At 37.3% G+C, this 19,250-nt stretch overlaps 1 protein-coding gene across 1 annotated transcript in view; it reads left to right on the forward strand.

Moving 5' to 3' along the window:
- MANBA (mannosidase beta) overlaps window positions 1-19,250 on the forward strand; it is a 186,409-nt gene that overhangs the window by 127,674 nt on the left and 39,485 nt on the right. The window lies entirely within an intron of this gene.

A 19,250-nucleotide genomic window follows, 5' to 3' on the forward strand; every position in this document is an offset into this window, starting at 1 on the left:
TGTTCCTCACCAATATGTGGAGTGAGCAATAGTATCCTAGTCTCAGTGGACAGTAAGATAATTCACCACAATGTGTAGGAGCAGTGATAATAACCACACCCAGCCACAGGAAGAGAGTTGGGATAAGGGCTTTCGTTCTATGCTGAAAACATATTTATTTCACTGACAGGGAGCAGAGGGGAAGGTAGGCTGACATGTTTTGCCCAGAAAGCAAAAGTTTCCTCTTGCAAACCTGTTGTAGCTTCTGATGGTCTCTTAAGTGACTGAGTTCTCTCATCACTCTATCAAACAGTAAATGATTTGTGGAAAATGAGGAAACTTGGAATGTTTTCTGAATTGTTATGACTCAAAGAAAAATTTACTGCAAGACTTTAGATTTCAGTATTTCATACTGTAAATAACTTGCTCAGAACATTAGTGGCATTAGTGCATTGCTTTTTTTTTTTTTTTTTTTTTTTTTTTTTTTTTTTTAGAAAAAGGTAAGATGTCTTGCACTCATTGTAACGCTTTTTTTTTCTGAGGAAAATGTTGAAGGAAATAGATCCTTGAAAAAGCTTAAGTCTCAGCTAAATACCACTTTGATGGAAACATCTGTTTAACCACTGCTTATTTTTAATGATGTCTTCAGTGATGGAGCTTTTCTGAGATCAGTAGAAAGGCAAAGAGAGGGACTGGCTCTCATGGCAATATTACAGACACCATGCTACTCAGACCTCATAGCTGGCAATGCCATATTGCTTGTGTTCCTCTTTAGACCCTTAGGGTGTTCTCCAAGTGGCAGTAGTTACCTCCAAAATCCACAAATAAAGTATGTTTTAATGACCTCATATTTTAAAATTCCAGAAGAAGAGTCAAATATACTACAAAAGCTAGCTGACTATCATTACACTTTGTATTTTCACCAGGTAAGCATTGTAAATGGGTGCAAACCAAAGAATACATTTGTTATCCTGGATGACTTCTGCCTTCATGTGAGTTGTATTTGTGAATTTAAGGCAAGTTCTTTCTGTCCTCTGTACGATATCAGAAAGATGCATTAAGGGGAAAAATACTCAGCATTCAATTATGGTGTCTAAGAAGGAAAAAAAAAACAAAGCTGGGAAGAATGCATCCAAAATTTTAACATTTTTCCCCAAAATATATTACCCAATTAATTAGACAGTAAATGAAGAAAATTACTCACCAAGTCCTGCAGCAGGAAGGTTAGGGTTTAGGGTTAGGTTTAGGTTTATGGTTAGGGTTAGGTTGAGGTTTAGGGTTAGGGTTTAGGGTTAGGGTTAGGTTTGGGTTTAGGGTTAGGGTTTAGGGTTAGGTTTAGGTTTTGCACCATAGAGAATGCAAAGATGATTTGAGTCTCTAGAACAGTCAAATGAAGTTAGAGATGGTGCCAGCTGCAGAGGTGAATTAGGGAAGGCAAAGGAAGCGCTTCTGCATCCTTTTACAGAAGATATCTACTGAAGCACCATGCATATCTATATCCTATTTCATGTGCTGCAGATTATTTGTACCATATGTGTTTTATGGTTACTTGGTGACATGCAGCACTGCAGGATGAATATTAATCATTGTATTGGTTGTTGCATATGCAGAGTTGGTTAGAAAGAACAAGCACTGTTGACAGTGCAACTACAGAAGACTTTATGTTGACAACTACAGTTGCACAATGCCTTTCAGAATTATTTAGTTTCTCACAGTTAATAAGAGAAAGAAATGGGAAGCATTTTCCATTGCTTTGAGGTGGTAGAAAGGTAAAGGTCTTTAAGTCAGTGAAGCAGTGTTAAAACAAAATAACCTGAGAGCTCTCTAAGCTGCCAAAGCTCTCGGAAAGGATAATTATCTAAAGTATTTCCTGTCTCCAAAGTGTTTTCCCTACTTCCAGTGAAAAAAAGCATGATGAATAAGCAATAACAGAAATACCACCGCTGATTCCAAATATTTGGAAAGTAGAATGCAGAGATTTGGGTTTGCTTTAAATTCTATTTGTAAACATCTGTGAAACTTCACAAATTGCTAAATATGTTTGCCTGTACCTCTTACACAGATCAGAACTCTTTAATATTATAAAATATTTTGTGCTATGCTGAAATGACAAAGACATCAAAATAATCTCATGAAATAAGTGACTGCATTTTTGTATTACTCATGTTGTGCATCCACTTTACGATTTTAACTTTATTTTAAGTTCAAGGTAGTCATACAACTTGGGAAACATCAGAGACTTCTTGCCAAGAGGTGTCTCCTCAGTGCACAGATCAAAAAACCTTTCATCATATTGTCCTGTTGAAGGCTACTACTTCAAGCAGACTGATATTTGAACAGGTCTAAGAGTTCCAGTGGAGGAAGTTTTTTTTGTTGGTTGGTTTTTTGTTTTTTTGTTTTTTAAACTAATGTCTTCCTTATCAAATTATAAATCTCATTAGCACTGCTTGTACTTTTGAGAGGGTTAGGGGAAGAGAAGGAAGTGGGGACACAATCCAATATAAATGAAATATTAAATTATATTTAATTATATATTAATAAATGAAATATTTAAATATCTCTCCAATTGAAAATACTGTGAGATAGTAACACAAAATCACTTTTTTCTCCCTGTGACTTGATGTGTTCTTGTGCCTTCTAGTGGTTTGGCTTGTGCTTTTGAAGGTCGTGCCCAAAACAAGTTTGTTTGCGTGTTTGTTTGCCAAACAACAAACAATACATACTTACGGATTCTCAATCTTAACTTACTCGTTTGATTACTGGATGACTCTATCTCCTGTCTGAGGACATCCAAAGGGTTAGCCGGTTTCCGCAAGATAGAAGTGATAGCATGTATTTTTTTTTTTTTAATCTATTGTCAACAGAAGATAAAACCTTTTGATGTCCAGTATCAAGCTATTAGAGGAGCGAGCTGTATGCCCTGCAGGAAATTAGGTGACTTCAGCACTGGATGTTCTTTTTTCATTTCCAGAACTGGTAGATGTGTCTGTTTTGAGATGTGAAGAAGAAGGTTTGAGGTGGAAGGCGTTGGTAATAGCAGAATGAGAGAGGATGAGAGAATGGTCTCCTTTCTGCTGCTTTAGTGACTGCTGCTTTCTAGGTTTGCAAGCACATACATCTTCCTTCCTTCACTGGGGCAAGGGCTGTATACAGCTGGAAAGCTGTTGGTCATTAATAGCAAGACTGGAGAAAAACTGATATCCAATATTCTAAGTCTAAGGTAGTGGCTTTAGCAGGATAATCTAATGCTTAATCCTTGGACTTAGTGAGGTATGGCAGAAACAGAAACCAGGACTTAAAGCTGTCTGGCAGTGAAGACCATCTTAACTATGGCACTCAGATTGTTTGCAAAGCCTCTGACCAGTAATTGCAACTGCTCTATTGATTGCACAAATGAACTGGTCTGCTCTGTGTGTCCTCTTAAGTCTTTATGGGTATCTAGCAGTTGATCTGATTATTTTTAAGTAGCTATCCTATGCTTCAGGACAGGACAATACTATCTGCAATGTCTATATAGTCAAGGAGGTAAACAATAAACTTGTATTATGTTAGCAAAAAAGTCCATTGTGACCTTGCAGTATAAAAATAAAATCTCTCCTTTCCTGAAGAAAGGAAGCACAACCTGATGCTTCAGTGTGTGGAAGACAGTGCTGAGATACTTCATATCTGGCTATCCTTCTCTTTCTCTCACTGGAGAGAAAAAGAAAGACCTGAAGCCCAACTTCAGTGCCTGCTAACTACTTTCCTAAGTGCTTTATAGTTTGTTGCCTACTTTGTCATAACACAATATGTAAAAAAGTACTGTTTCCTGGAGGAGATGTGTATAACATGCAAATCTAGTGCTATCATCATCACTTAAAAAAATCAGAAATGGCACCACCACGAAAGGGTACCTTTCTCAAGCTAAACTAGTGGGGATGCAAGGGTAGTCACAGTATTGCTATTGATAGTTTAAGTAAGAACTACTGGATTCCCTATTAAGCTACCAAAGCTGTACACCACAGTAACTATCTCTACTTCAAAGCCCAGAAGCAAAGTTATCAAGTTCATTTACCTTAAACTTGCAGAAATGATCTCTGACCTTAGGCATCCATAAAATGTGTCTGGAAGTTGTTAATGTTTATACAAACTGTACAGTGTTTCCCAATGAACAAGGCATAACCGTGTTGCAGGTGAGGCAGTTATGGCTTAGAGCCCAAGTCCTGTCGTATCTTTACTGGCTTCAGAACTAGGAGTACAGCTTAAGGACACCAGAGAAGCTATAGACTGAGTCAGCTTGAGTTGTCGGTTTGGTCACAGTGCCCACAGTGTTAGAGCTGGAGGACTGGAACAGCAGCATGGAAGAGGCGTTTGTATGCAGCAGAGGAGGCAGTAGAAGCACTAGTGAGATTGTAAAAAGATGTGGAAGAGAAGAATCAGAGAGAAAAGGAAAGGAGCTGGCCTGAGGAAAGGGTGCAGAGAAATGAACCTGTGGAAGCAAAAAACGCTGACAGATCTCTCAAGTAAATCTTCACAAGACTGCCACACATGCTTTATAGGATGAGTTAAATTCACTTTCTGCTCCACAGAGTTCCTATGCTTGTGCAGGGAGAAGGCCATAACAGGGACAGCCAAGCAGCCAAGTTTTCAATTGTCCAAACCAAATAAAGGAATTTCAAGTTGTCCTCTTAACAGCATGTTTCTTACAAAACATCCAGCACAGTCAGATTACATCACTAAAAGCAAATATACAGTCAAAGTGTAAGGCCAGAGAGTTTATCAAGAACAACAAAACTTTATCAGAGCAGAAAGAACTGAAGTACTCTAGCACTTGGATACATGGTAATTAATGGTTCCTTAATAAGTACCTGGTGAAAGGCTGTTCCCAGGAAGTAACTGAAAGACATGTTACTGGTGTGGCAGAAACTCAAATCTGTATCCATAGCTGACTTCTTTCATTAGATTCCTTGGTTCCTTAGCAAATGTAATTGCCCATGTACCTGTCAGTCAGTTCATGCACATTGTTGAGTATGTCTAATGTGGGAAGAGAATAGTAATGCAAAGACCTTTTCTGCCCCTGTCTACCATTCCCCAAGGCGTTTTAGAAATACGATTTTTTTCTCTAATGCACTGATGTGTGCTGCACATGTGCTTCTAGAGTGTAGTTTGAGATTGAGAAGTTAATCAGCCCTGAACTCTATAATGGACTATACTTTAAAAAATAAAAAATTGATGCTCTGTTCAAATTTGGAGGCATTCAAGTTCTAGATTCTAATCTACACCTTACAGCTTGGTTGCTCTCTAATCAAGGGTAGCTTTCTGGATTAGAAACTGCTATGTCTAACTGCAATGTAAATGACATTAATTCTTGCCCAACAAATGTCAAATAACTGTTTTTTAGGGAAAAAGATGGGTAAATTAGCATCCAGTATCTATACTATGTTACGAGAAATAACAACCTTGACAGAATATACTTTCTCTTCTTATTATAATGACACACTTCATTGTTTTTCTTTTATTTTTTTTACTTAATTTTGTGAATGAGTCCATCAGTGTTTGACCAGTGACTTAGATGCTTCAGATATTACCTTTACAGATAAAAGGCCCATGTGGTTGTTACGAATTGCACCTTGACTTTGCATAGCCAAGGACAAATATTACGAATGTTAATAGTCTGTCCATATTTACCCTGATTTCTTTTACAGTTCTGTGACATATATGGACATATAGGACTCTAACTTAACACTACCATATGGAGTCTCGTGTTGTCTCACTAATCAGAAAAAAAAAAAAGGCCCTAAATGTTGTTTAATGTTTACATTTGTGCAAACTTTATGCACAATTCTGAATAGAAGTACTCCTGTTGATCTGTATGTCTCTGGTAGAAGGACAAAATCTCTAAGCTTTGATGAAACTGCTTGGTATTGTTAAGCAGCTGCAATAATTCAATGTGGCCCTGACCTAAGAAGGGTGCAGTGCTTTTTCTAACAACAGTGCGCTGGTTTCGTGCAACGTCCATCTTTCTGGCAAAATCCTGCCCAAACAGACAAAACTGCAACTCAAGGTAGAATGGCAGCATCAGAATTTTTCTAAAGGTTTTTATGATCGCTTTTGAGAATTGATCTCTCTAGTTTGACAGGCTACATGCGTAGATCTTGTGATAATGTAACTCTTGTTTAGTATAAGGTAAATAAGCAGCAATAGCATCAGTCTGGGGAGTGATATGTTAAAAGTAGACAGTTTGCTCAAAAGGCATGAAGAGACTTCCCACTGTCTCTCTTCCTGACTGTGGTAACCGTACTTTGAGCATCACTGCCTGTATGTAATCAAGAACATTAGCTTAGTAAGCTGAAGTACAAAGAGCTGAATGGATAAGTACCCTTTCTTGCTTAAGTTCAGGCCAAACCCACTAATTGAGGCTTGCATTTATGTTGCTGTTTCAAACATGTATAAACAGGAAGAGGGAGGGGAAAGAGTAAAGACTTGCCTTGCTGTTCTGTGTGCTGCTTATACATGGAATCCTCAGCATTTAAACTTGATGAACTGAAAAAAAAGCTCAGTTTTGCAAGTGCAGTGTGTTATCTTGTAAGCAGCTTGAAGGGAGTCCTACCTATCCATGGAGCACTGATTGTTGTAGGGGAACAGTTCTTAAACAACGGGAGTAAAACATCTCTTGCAATTCCAGAAGAAAGTGAAAGGTTAGTGTCTAATGTTGGAGAATGGAGAGGTCAGACTTCATTTAGAGGAAAGACTGCAGTTTTAGTTGCAGATGTATTGCTTCAAAGTAGACTTGGAGATCCAGCCAGCAGAATTGGGCAGCTCAAATAATTCAGTCTGGTATGAGCTGGAAGGTGATAAAGAGCTAAGGGCAATCCTCTAGGATTTCTAGTACACATTTAGCCATGCTTAGTTTAAAATGAATTTTCTGTTGTTGCTGTTCTAGCTTCTGTAGAAGTGCCTGCAACTACTGGCAGCCAGCGTAATTTAGAGCAGCCTTTGACTTAGGCAGGACTGTGAAAACACAAAACACCTTTGCATCCTGTAGATCCCTGAGCACTTTCTGTGAGCTGGTTTTCTGACTTGCAGCCAATCTTCCTATCTCTGCAGCTGTCTGCTTGCTTGAAATGCTGCCAAATGCCAGCACCTGTCAGAGCAGAACAAGTTGCATGGGTACAGCCCATGTTATTGATCATCAGGACACTAGGATTCAAGGCGAGGAGAATGGAGGGAGGCCAGGAGGACAGCTGTAAATCTGGCAGTAGCTCAGCCATGTATTCTCTGGTGACACTTCGGATTTGCTTTAACAGGACAAAAATGCAGTGCCCTAACAAAGCAATTGTGTGACCTGTAGAATTAAAAATGCAAGATAACTGTAAGCTGCTACTGCATGATAGGTGTTTGGTTTCATACAACTTGCTAGGTAGCAAGCGACAGCAGTGTTTAAGGTAACACCACAGTGACTTCCTCAGGGTGATTCCAGTTCCCTGCTCAGCAGCGCCCTTGTTTATCAGACCCCTTTCTTGATACGTTTCTCTGACTTCTCTCTCTGACCCTTCTTCTTTTAAGTCAGCCGTGACTGCTCTATTGTCTGTATCCATGCCTGTCTGCTGTTTGTATGCATCTCTTAAAAAGGATGAAACATTTCTAGACTTACACTGCAAATCTGCTACTTTCTTCTCTAAGCAATTTTATTTCTCCTTACTGGTAGGAGAAGAGAGAGAGATTCCTCTCCTTGTTTTGTCCTTTCCCTACAAGATGAACTACAAAATCCTTGCTCTTATGAAGATTGGAGAAGTATTTTTGGTTTTAGTGGGGTAAAGACTCAGCCTATTTAGTGGTAGTATTGATTAATGCAAGCAGAACACAGGGATGTAGCTTATCAAAGTCATATTGATATGGCTGAGGCAGCCAGTCATAATTGCAGTTGCTCTCAAGCCTGCAGTCATGTACTAGCATAGATTATGATGAGTCTGTTAGGTTTCTTCTCCAGCCACCTTGTTGCTGTGCATGTGTTCTTGTGATTTCAAAATACAAAAATCCTTCCCCACTGTTTTCCAGAACAATTGGTATCTCTTTGAGAATTGCACCTTTTTGTATTATTGATTTTTCTTTTTCCTTATCAGTATAAAAAACAGTAATTCAAGTCTTATTTTCAGTGTCTTTAAAACTTTCCACTTCATAGACCTAGAATTCCTCTTCAGCCAAGACAGCTACATGAGTCATTGATTATAATGCAATCAACTTATGTTAAAAGCAACTAAAACCAATTAATAGTAGCTTTTTCTTTCTGTTAGGAAAGAAATATGATCCAGGTTAGATCCTACTTAAACTGCTTTAAAAAGCTTTTAGAATTCAAAAGAACACTAGTGGACTTCATAGCTTTACAGTGCAGAGCAGGAGTGGTATGCTCTTTCTCGCCAAGCTATGTGGCTTTTTTTTTTCCTTTTTTTCCCTACCTTTTTCAGTACAAATTGTTTTTTTTAAAAAAATCTTCCTTGGTGACCTGATTCCTTATGTTGAATTTTCTTAAAGAGGGTATGATAGTCTTTTTTGGCATCAAATTGGAAATAATTAAAACAAATATAGTGATAGTGATTTCAATTTAAAATTATGTCAAATTTGAAGTTTCAGTTCAGGAATGTGAAATGGCTTTAAAACTGTGAAGAATTGCTCATTTTTAAGAGCTCAGATATGTAAGTGTTAATGGCAGTTTTCTGATGGAAACTTATCTTGGATAAATTATTTGGAAGAGTTTGTTTAACATGGTCTTTCTTGAATGTTGGCAGTTTCACATATTGGAATAAGGAAGTAACTTCACAGTTAATATTAAGTTATCCTGTGCCTTGAGTCTTGTAGCAAGAGGTGAAGGTTCTCTCATTCTTCAATTTAACATTATGATTAATGCCTGCCTGCCTCCACTTTGCATACGGAGGTCATATCCTTGCCAGATATTTCATAATCAAGGAGTTGAATTCTCACACTTCGTTTAAAAAGGCCAAAAGGGAAATTGTGCACATGAGCAATTGCACAAAGAACCTTTGTCAATTGGGCAACATTAAAGTGACCACTGCATGCGCATTAGGAGCACAAAACAACTGAACAAAGTATAGAGGAGGAGACAAGTGACACTGGAATGACTGCCCTTGAATGGTCTCCTTAGTGTCGTATCCTTTGGCTTTGGTCAAAGGAGGTGGCTTAAGGTCCTTGGAATAACTTACTGCTCCAGTTGCATCTTCCTCCAGTGCTTGTACTCTAAGGACAAGGAGGTTTTGTTCTATTTTTCAAACATTCTCATGTTACTTACTACAGAGTCAAGTGAAGGACAGGAAGGGGAAAGTTTTGCATTATAAACAGCTAGGAAAATAGCATGTCCAGGATGAAAGGAGTATGGAGATACTCATGTTGAAGTGTGTAGCCACAATATTTATGTAGCTGGCATGTGGAATAAATCTCTTCTCCATAAACAAAGATATGTATACTCATTACTAGATTATGTACATTTTATTTGTTATCTTCAATTACAGGGCTAGTGTAAGCAAATCATTTTGAATTTGTGCTGTGTATCTACTAACTGAAATTTAATTATAGCTTTTTTTTTTTTTTTTTTTTTTTATCACAAGACGACTGTTAAACATCTTCTTTCGGATGGTGGTGGGGAAACCAAGAAAAACACAACAGCCTTAGGGATGCTATAATGTCAATAAGACCTTCTTGGAGGGTAAAACATGCCAGATGTGTTGCAGGGCAATTTAAGGATTTAGGACTTAGAAACTCTGAAAACATAATAGAATTGGTAATTTCACAATGCAAAATGTGTGTGTTTTGGGGTTTAATGATGTAATTTGTAATACTTTATCAATATTGATCAACCTCTCTAGAAATTTATAGCATAACAGTGCTAAAAATATACCACTAAAAATTAATCTCTTTATTAATAATATTCTATAAACATTTTAGTAAAATAAAGTAATACATGGAACTGAGCTTACTAAGCCCAGAGCTGATTTCTGTAATGGGCTCTGCTGAAATAACTGCTTTGTTCCTGTTATCTTAAACACTTCTATCTTTGAGAGTTTCTGATGTTACTAGGTCTATGTGAGATCATTTCAGACTTCTCAAACACCATTTGAATGGTTAAGTCAGGACTTGGTATCATTATGATTCTTACTGCAATAAGGATGTTGAAGATGATAAAAGTCTGAAAAGTAAAATTCAGAGCCACATTTGAGGTCGTTTGTTTAATTCTAGATTTCTCTTGTGAAGCAGTTAGATTCCTACCCCCCAAGCAACAGGGATTGTTATTTGATGCTTTCCAAATCCTTACCTTCCCGTGAGGTCCAAAGATCATGTTCTAATGCTATTTTATCTGGTCTTTGGAAGAAAACTGATCTGACTTCTTGGCACTTGCCACTTGACCTGATTACAGATATCTCAGTGATACAGCAGCTCTGCCAGACATCAAATCCTTTACCTGATGTGTATCTCATAGGTGTTAGTGATGAATGATTTCCCTACGTAAGAGATCAATTAAAAAATTTGGACCTGCTAAGGTGGGTCACCGCTTACCAAGGTTAAGTAGTGCGCTGCTGGAAGTAGGAGTTATCAGTGTTTCTCCCATTTACACTGTCCATCAGTGCTTAATCTTGCTTCTTCATCCCCAGAAAAACAAAACTACAGCATGCCCTTAAACAGCAATGTTTTCTGTGTCCTGAGGTAGGGGAGCAGGGGGAAAAATCTTGGTCAAGTAGTTCTTAATGTAACTCTCAAATTTGGGTTCATCTGTTCTGCTTTTCTTACCGAGAGCTTAATCTTGCACACGGCCGTGCCATTATTGAATAGTGTTTGTACTAGAGAACAGGTGGGAATAGTATTGGTTCAGGGTTAAAGAAGTGTGTTCCATGTACTTGTTTGCATTGAAACTTCACTATTTCTAAGCTCCCTTTTCCCAATCTATAAAAGCTAATATAGTATTTCCTTCAAAACTGCAGAGGTCTTGGAAAGATTAACAAGTTGCGCTCAACTTTTTTTTGAGATTCTGAGATGAGGGACACACTGGAGGTGGATATTGCTATTAAACTATTGCTTTGGTTACTCTTTAGTGAGGCCTGAAGCTGTGTTGGCTTAAAGAGGATTAGACAGTGAATCTTTCCTTCTTAAAGAATCGTAAGTAATTGCTAGCTGTTATGTTAGGAATCTCAGCAACTATGTGGTGTCAACCAGTAGACTGGTAATTATTTACTTATTATGAAGATTTCTCACTTCTTGTGAGAACTTTTCTATCATGAGGCAGTCTATCCCCAACCTAAAGCAGGTGTCTAAGGCAGTTTCTTCATTTTATTGGTTCTCTTATTAACATTTTCTTTTTTCTTGTTTTTTTCTACTTTTTTCTTTTTATTTTCTTTTTCTTTCTTTCTTTTTTTTTTTTTTTTTTTGCACTTCCCTTTGAATTTTATAACCTGTCATGCTAATGTAGTTTGACTGCTGTACAGGTGGATGTAGAAAGGCTACTTCCTTGTCTATATCAGTTTATTGTCTGCTTCTGCAGGCTGGTGCTTGGAAATACGCTGTCCACAGATTTGCCTCACAAGCTCACAGGAATGGATAACGAGGTGACCTGGACTTTTATGTTTCCTTTCTCCATGTTGGACTCGCTGGAGAGAGTGTGTTTTATAGGCCAAGCAGACAGAGATGTGAGGCTCTTAATTTTCTGCTTCTGAATTGTGATCCTAATTCTTCCTCTGTTCTGCTCTGACTCTACTCTGATGTATACCAGAAAAGCATAAATTGACTCAAAGGACTTAACACAAAATATTTAGTCTTCAAAGAAGTTTAGAAGTGTTAATTGACTATAAACCCTCTACAGGATTTTAGAATTAAGATAAGGACAAAATGTGTGAATAGAACTGAAAATTATCAAGCATTTCTGCAGTCAGCTTCCCCAGGTTAATGGTACTGAATTTGTTCTCTGTTTTCTTTTGTGTGTGCATGTGTGTGTGGATTTCTTTCATTTGAGCTGCAGTAGTAAATTCCTGAGCCTTATTTATTTTTTTGCATCTGTAGCCTCTTCAGGAAATGTTCTCTACTAAATGTTTGTATTGTGCTATCTTTTACCATTTTAACACTTTGTGTTCCAGAACTGATATGAAATTTATTTGTTTTTTCCGTTCGCTTATTTTTAAGCTTGAATCAGTTATTTCCATGTTTGCATTGTGGTAAACTAAACCAAGGGTTCTTTGGAGGTTTTGCTGGTCTATTGGAAACTATATGTTAGCTTATTATAGGAACAAGTTTTTTATTTTTTTCATAATTTTTAGTCAGAGGTAGAAGTTTTCTGATTAAACTAAAAACCTCAAGTTAATTCATTTTTACTTTAGCACTAAGAATGCCTCCATACATCCATGATTTTGGCCTTGACCTGCTATACGCATCATATCTTTATATAAGACTGCTCAGCAGAACTTGCTGTACCTCTGCCTCAGTGAGCTAGGCTTAATGGCCTTAGGCCTAAAAAAAGAGTGCAAACTTTAAAAAGAAGAACAGCTGAATATGGAAAAAATCTGTGGTTGTTCACACTTTTTTCATCAGAAAAAAGTGTGGACACAACTGTAAATTCTAACTACAGCACTAAATAATTCTTAAAACAAGTATCCAATAGTGAAGTTAAAAATGGCATTAGAAGTCTTACATAAACAGCATTCAAAACAAAATAGAAACCACTATTTAGAGGGAATATGTATTGAATACTTGCCTGTAACTGTCAGAAATAATTGTTCTATGAATATAGGCAATCTTGGCGCTGGAGCAGGTTGCCCAGAGAGGTTGTGAAGTCTCCTCTGGAAATATTCAAAACCTGCCTAGACACAATGCTGCCTAACATGCCCTCGGTGACCCTATTTGAGTAGGGGGGTTGGACTAGATGATCTCCAGAGGTCCCTTCCAACCTCAACCGTTCTGTGATCTGCAATAGTGCTGAACATAATCTTCTTTTAATCTTTTTTTAAATTAGATTCCTTAGACACTAGGTTTCAGGTGCTGTGCATAGCTGTACCTCTGGCTACATCTGTTAAAAACTTTTCCTATAAATTACTTACATATAGAATATCCTAAATATCTCTTGTTTACTTGCTAACACTGGCATTTAGTGAAATATATTTAGAAATGGATTCCACTGTTAAGTGAGCTAAGTTCATAGTAGTTCATACCCATAATGCTTTAGATGTAAATAACCTGAAAGAGAAGTAGGAACTGCTTATAGTTGATCTAGTGTGCTCCTTCCATGGTATTATATGCTTCACCTTGACACATAAGAAACAAGTTGGCTGGAGGCAACTTTAAAACTATTTTATCTCTATGTAAGGGTTCATATCCTTTTCTGTTTCACTTTATAAAACCTTGTCTGATGCATCTGAGTGTTTTGACTGTCAATATGAGTATTCAGTCCTATTTGAGTCCTTTTTGGTTCTTACCTAGCCTCAAAGGCATCCTGGAGCTGTGAACTCTACAGGGTAATTATGAGTTGTGAGAGTTTTTTAAAAAAGACCTATTTGCTAATACTTTCCTCAGAAACAAAATTTATTTTCATGTCAGAGTTCAGGCTTTTGAATCTTAATCAAGAGTACAGGTATTCATAACAAGTTTACAGAAGTACAAAGAATTTAAAAGCTGTCATGAACAGCATGCAACTCTGATACTCTCTTGATATTGCTAGTCTTGCAAAAGAATGATACAAAATACCTTTCAAATCATGTTAGCATACTTTGTTACTTGCCTATATCTGCAGGGAGACCCAAAAATACACTTTGAGAGTAATTTTAGGATGTCATTAAAAGTGAGATGCTTTCTGAAGTCAAATAATATCCCCCAAATGACTGCACTAAGATTTGATAATGTCACTTCAGAAATTTTAACAGTTCAGTCATTTAGGAGATATTATTTGACTTCAGAAAGTGCCACAGTTTATAACTATATCCTGAATTTAAATTTGGCATGGTAACAACATTTACTTAAGAATTCATGTAGGCCTGGAATACTGTCTTTAATTAAAAAATCATAATGTTGAATGTATAGAAGGGATAGAACCAGGCAGGGCCTGGTTCTGTATGATAGAAAACTGCATCCCCAACTAATGAAGGCATTGGCTTCACATGCAATTTTCTTTGAAGTAAGATGTCTTGTACCCTCTTTCCCTTCTTTCCACTCTTACATATTATCAGATGTTTAAAAATTAAGCTGGGTTCAGTGCATATTTCCCAACAGGTGCTTGCAAAGCACCTGTTTTGCAGTTTTGACATCATTTGCAAACTCAGAGCTTGAGTGTTCAGATTTTCAGATTTTTGCTTATTCAAGCATGATTAGCAGTTGCATTTAAAAGAAATGAAGGAAGAAACAAGTGTATTGAAGGCCGTTGACCTAGAGAAGTGTCCAGATTTTTTTTCCCCTCTTAGGTTTTGTAATGGGAGCTGGTAACACTGTTCTGGTCCCTCTCCAGAAACTCTACTCTTTCATTCCACTGGATAATGGCAGGGGGGAAGACTAATCGACTCTTGCAGCTGGTTTAGCATTGCTCCCTGGCAGGATTCATCCTAATCCCTGCAAGAACCAGCCTGTAAAAGACAGCGCTGGTGTGTTGTGTCTCAGACATCCTGCTGACACTACTGTGGTTATCTAATCATACTAGTATTGACATATGACTGCTTCTCCTTTATTCTTTGGTAACCCTTGTTCTTTAGCTACATACAATTCAGTGCAGATATGTTAATATAATCTGAGGTTGTAGCTTTCAGTCATGTACTGCCCCTCCCCTGGGATTCTCTTCTACATTTAAAGCTCATCATCAGGTAAAAGAAGTCACTACTAGACATGTTTCTATAAAATATGTGTTCTGTTTCATTGGTGATTTTGAGATTTAAGAGTTGATTTTGATCTAATTTTAGAAATAAAAAACTAAAATTCTGATTCTTTTTTAAGACCTGTATTTTTTCCAGAAGGTGACTGTTACAGCAAAGATCATTTGAGCAGTGCGAGGCATCTTAACAGTGAATACTGTTCTCTTTTAAGAAAGATTATTATTTCTTATCTCTGTTTTCTGCATGCTTATCTTGCATACTCTGAGTCACAGCTGCTATAGGCTGGCTCAGCTCTCTGGGGGCTATCTCGCTTCATACCATTTGAAGCTGTAGCCTAACAGCTACCGGATTTGTAAGCAGGAAGCCTGTATTTACCAGCTGAAAACTAGAGATGGGCCTAGGCTAAAACTTCAGATTAAAACAGCTTTAAGCTTTGACTTTAGAAATATTATCTAAATAGCCTTGGCCCTGCACAAACAAGGTGGGGGCAGATAGTATTTGAAGAGTGTCAATGGATTTCTTGTGAAGTTTTGTTTCTAATAAGAAGTTATTAATGGAGGATCCATTGTTCTGCATCTCTCCATTAAAAATAACTCATTCTTGTTATGATGAAAGACCCTTAAATATCTCTATATACTGGTTCTTAGAAAAATAGTGAGGATTTTCACCTACGTACTTTATAGAGATTTTGTTAAAGATATGTTCTTAAATAATATTCAGTTCTAAGTAGGAAACGAATAGCATATCTCTTGTCATAAACAGTATTTTAGTTTCACAAAGATCTAATGAACTGGCTAGTGCAGAGTTGTGGAACAGGTAATGCCTCGTTGGGTGAAACCTATTGCATAATATTAATCTTTTACATGAGCAAAGCTTCTCAGGATAGTAAACAATATGCAAACATTACCGACAGTGCAATCACAAAAAAGAAGCAAGTTATGACTGTTCTACCATAACAATACCATTTCACAAACTGTGGTTTATAAGATAGTGAAGAAATAGTTTTTCCTCCTAAAAAGAGAGTTATTTTAACGTACCCCAAACTGTGTTAATTTGTAAAATAGGAAAATATTGGGAAATATAAAAAGAAGGCAAAACTGTAGAGGTGCCAAAAATGGAAGCAAAGTCTAGTAAATAGCATGTCCTATACTGAGTTTTCTGTGATGTATGTATTAAAAGAAAACCTTGAAAGAGAAATACTTCAAGAATTGAAAGATGGAAAGTGAAGAATATGCAGAATGTACGGAGTTTAGTGTATTTTGTATTATTAGTAATAATCAAGCTAAAACTACTTTTGCTGTTCAGGGAGAGTTTCTTATAACTCTTCTTATATCCTTTTATGGGGGAAGAGGAGGCCATAATCTTTCTCTATCACATGTTTTTATCTCTGAACTTCAAGCCAATAGACTCAAATCAGGTGATATTAACCTAGATTAAATTGGAAGTCACTCCTGTCGAACCTCTTTTACACTTTGAGGTCCATACTGGGCCTCAACCACTTGCAGTTTTAATAATTCAAGAGTGAATTACAGAATCAAAACCTCCTGCAGATCCTGAGATTCCACTTTTCCCTTTGAATGTTTTAGTGTACCAGTATGAAGTGTTTTGGCCAATGTGCCTTAAAGAAAAAAATGCCTTTTAATTCTGTAACTTGCTTCAGAAACTTTTTTAATCTGATATACATGGATATACTTCTAGTGCCATACTGTGAGCCCAAGCTTTCAAAAATGAGTCAAGATCTGCAAATTCATGACATTCAGATTTTGTTAACATCACACTTTTAAATGAACTTATGTTTTGTATTTGGCTTTGAGTTTTCACAGTACGCTTTGACTGTGTTTCCAGAGCTCTAATCCTGAAATGTCAGTGTTCTCAAGAGCCAAAATTCAGGGGAGCCACAAGATTACTGAGGTGGCAATATTGAATATGATCTGAGTATCTGCCTTAGCATACTATTAATCTGATATTTATTTGTCTGTGAGGCACTGGAAGTTAGTGTATAGAGGCTATGAATGTTGAAAAGGGAAAATGTATTAAGGAGGAATGTGTTAGAGGTGTCAGTTCAATGGTTTTTATGTTTCTATCTAGATACTTCCACTAGAAAAATCCATTGTTAGGGATCATTACATTCACGGATGTTTAATTAGAGGATATTGTCTTTTATTATCCCACTTAAATATGTTAATTTAACCAAGAGTTGAAAGAAAAAGGGCGGGAATGTTAATACAAGGGATGGACGTGTGTATGTCACCTACCAAACTACACAATATGACTAACTTTTTCAAGTAGGTCATTTCAGTTGGCTTGAATGAAAACAAACACAGGGGATTCCTCTGGCTTTAAGATATGTAAGTCTTCTAACAAGATTAGAAACTAGGCTGGCCTTGATGTAAGGGGTACAGCTTCACTGAATTTCCTAAGGCAAACCCACTTTGGGGAGGATTTGACCCTTTAGAAGATTGGAAGAACTGATTACATGTCCTCTTGTTCACTGCCAGTCACCATCTGGCATGCTGGCACCTGGTGGTGATTTATATGACAGTCATGTTACACAGGTGTAAATAGCAAAGCGGGGAATGAAACAATAGCGAATCAGGACCATGAAGTACTGTTGGGAAATACTTGATTTACAGTGTACGAACAGGTTATTCTTTCAGCTTAAGAAAAAGAAATTGGCTCTGGGAAAGTTTGGCTAGGCTTTATCAGAGCTGACATGGACAAAAATCTATCTTTCTGTTTTGATCCTTTCATCTCAAGAATAATCTGAAGTAGACCTTCAAGTGCTATATGCAGTTTGAAAGGTACGTTGACCTTTTGGGTTTTACGTTAGTATGCCCTTCTAACTCTTGTGGTCCTTTTCAGTAATGTTCACTTAAGAAATATCTTTTTTCTTTTAAACTAAAGGAGTATGAATGAATAAAAACTTTGACTGTCTCTTAAAAACGGCATGACTCTCATTCTGTAGAGGACTGGTAACAGAAAACAATTTTTAATGGAAGAAAGGAATGGATCCAGGAACTCCTTGAGGTTTTCAGCATTATGCAAATGCTGAAAACTCAAGAACTAATGCAAATATAGGTTTGCTTAATTATACTAATTTAAATCTCCTTTATATTTCCATTACTGATAAAAGGAAGAAATAGCCTATGAAATAATCAATTTTGCAATTAACCCTTGGGCCCTGCCTTACACGGCACTGACAAATCTTTCTGATGTATCAGCAGCCTGTTTTGATTTGCCCATTTTAACCAGTTTGTAGTTGTTTTTAGTTTATCTACTAGTCATAAAACACTTTCCATAGACTTTTAAATTTCAAAATGCTTTCAATAATCAGCTGTTATTAGAGCTGTTTCTAGAAACAGACACTGAAGAAGAAAGTATAGGAGACCCTAGTTCGGCTACTGATATAGCCACTTTCTAAAGAGGTACCTTGTGATTTCCCTTAGTGGCGAAGGAAACCCTGTATTGATTTTTTTTTTTTTTTTTTTTGAATAGACCAAAAATGTACATATGCAGAGGTGGGTACAGTGGAGTGTCTTCAGCTGTTGCTGGTGGTGCAGCCAGGGCAGGTGGGGACTTACTTGGGCTTGCAGTAGATTTGCAACAACCTGCAACTAAATCGTGTCAGCAGTTGTTTTGGCCCATCAACCAGGCATCAGGGAAGCATCAAAGTACCTTGGTTTCCCACATTCAATTTTTAATTTGGGAAGAGCAATGTCTGTGTTTTCCAATAACAGAATTTATGACTGTAGGACTCTGGATTTTTCTGAGAGTTGGTTATATTGTAGGCATTGTTTTTTCTTCTTGATGCTTTGTGCATAATGGTGTAGAAATGGTTTATGAAGAATTTATCCAAACAAGTTTTATTTCTTGTGAAGTATCTTTAACCGTGCTTCCATCGTGTTGCTGTTACCCAGACTACTTGGCACAAGCAGTGGAAAATTCTGGTTTCAGGCGTTAGGAAAATTTGGAATTGGAGCTGATGTCTTCTCTCATTTAATTTAGCGGAGTTCCACAGAGGCTTAAATGAGAATCTGTTTCAAAAATGTGTCTCTGTAAAGAAACATTCTTGCAGTGGGCAGTATCAAACAATTCAGAAACTGCACACGATGTTTCATACAGGGCAGTTACTGAATAACTTGCTAGTAGTAGACATTTCTCCTGAGCTGGAGCTGTCAGTGCATGGCTGTGGTCCTGAAAACATGAGGCTCTTTAGTCTAAAGCACCTGAGTAACAGACTCTAGGAATATGCCTGAGACCAATTGCAAATTTCCTGGTTGTGTGTGTTTGCAAAAGACTACGTGCAATTGCACTTTTTTATGATGATTATTTTTAAATGTGTATTAAACCTTCCCAGAAGGGCAGAGTGGATGCAAAGCTGCATCCCAGCCTTTGGGAGGGAGGCGAGCTGCCTCACCCTGCGCCAGCCGTGGGGCTCGCTCCAGG

The sequence above is a fragment of the Rhea pennata genome, chromosome 4, assembly GCF_028389875.1.
Source record: "Rhea pennata isolate bPtePen1 chromosome 4, bPtePen1.pri, whole genome shotgun sequence".
NCBI lineage: Eukaryota > Metazoa > Chordata > Aves > Rheiformes > Rheidae > Rhea > Rhea pennata.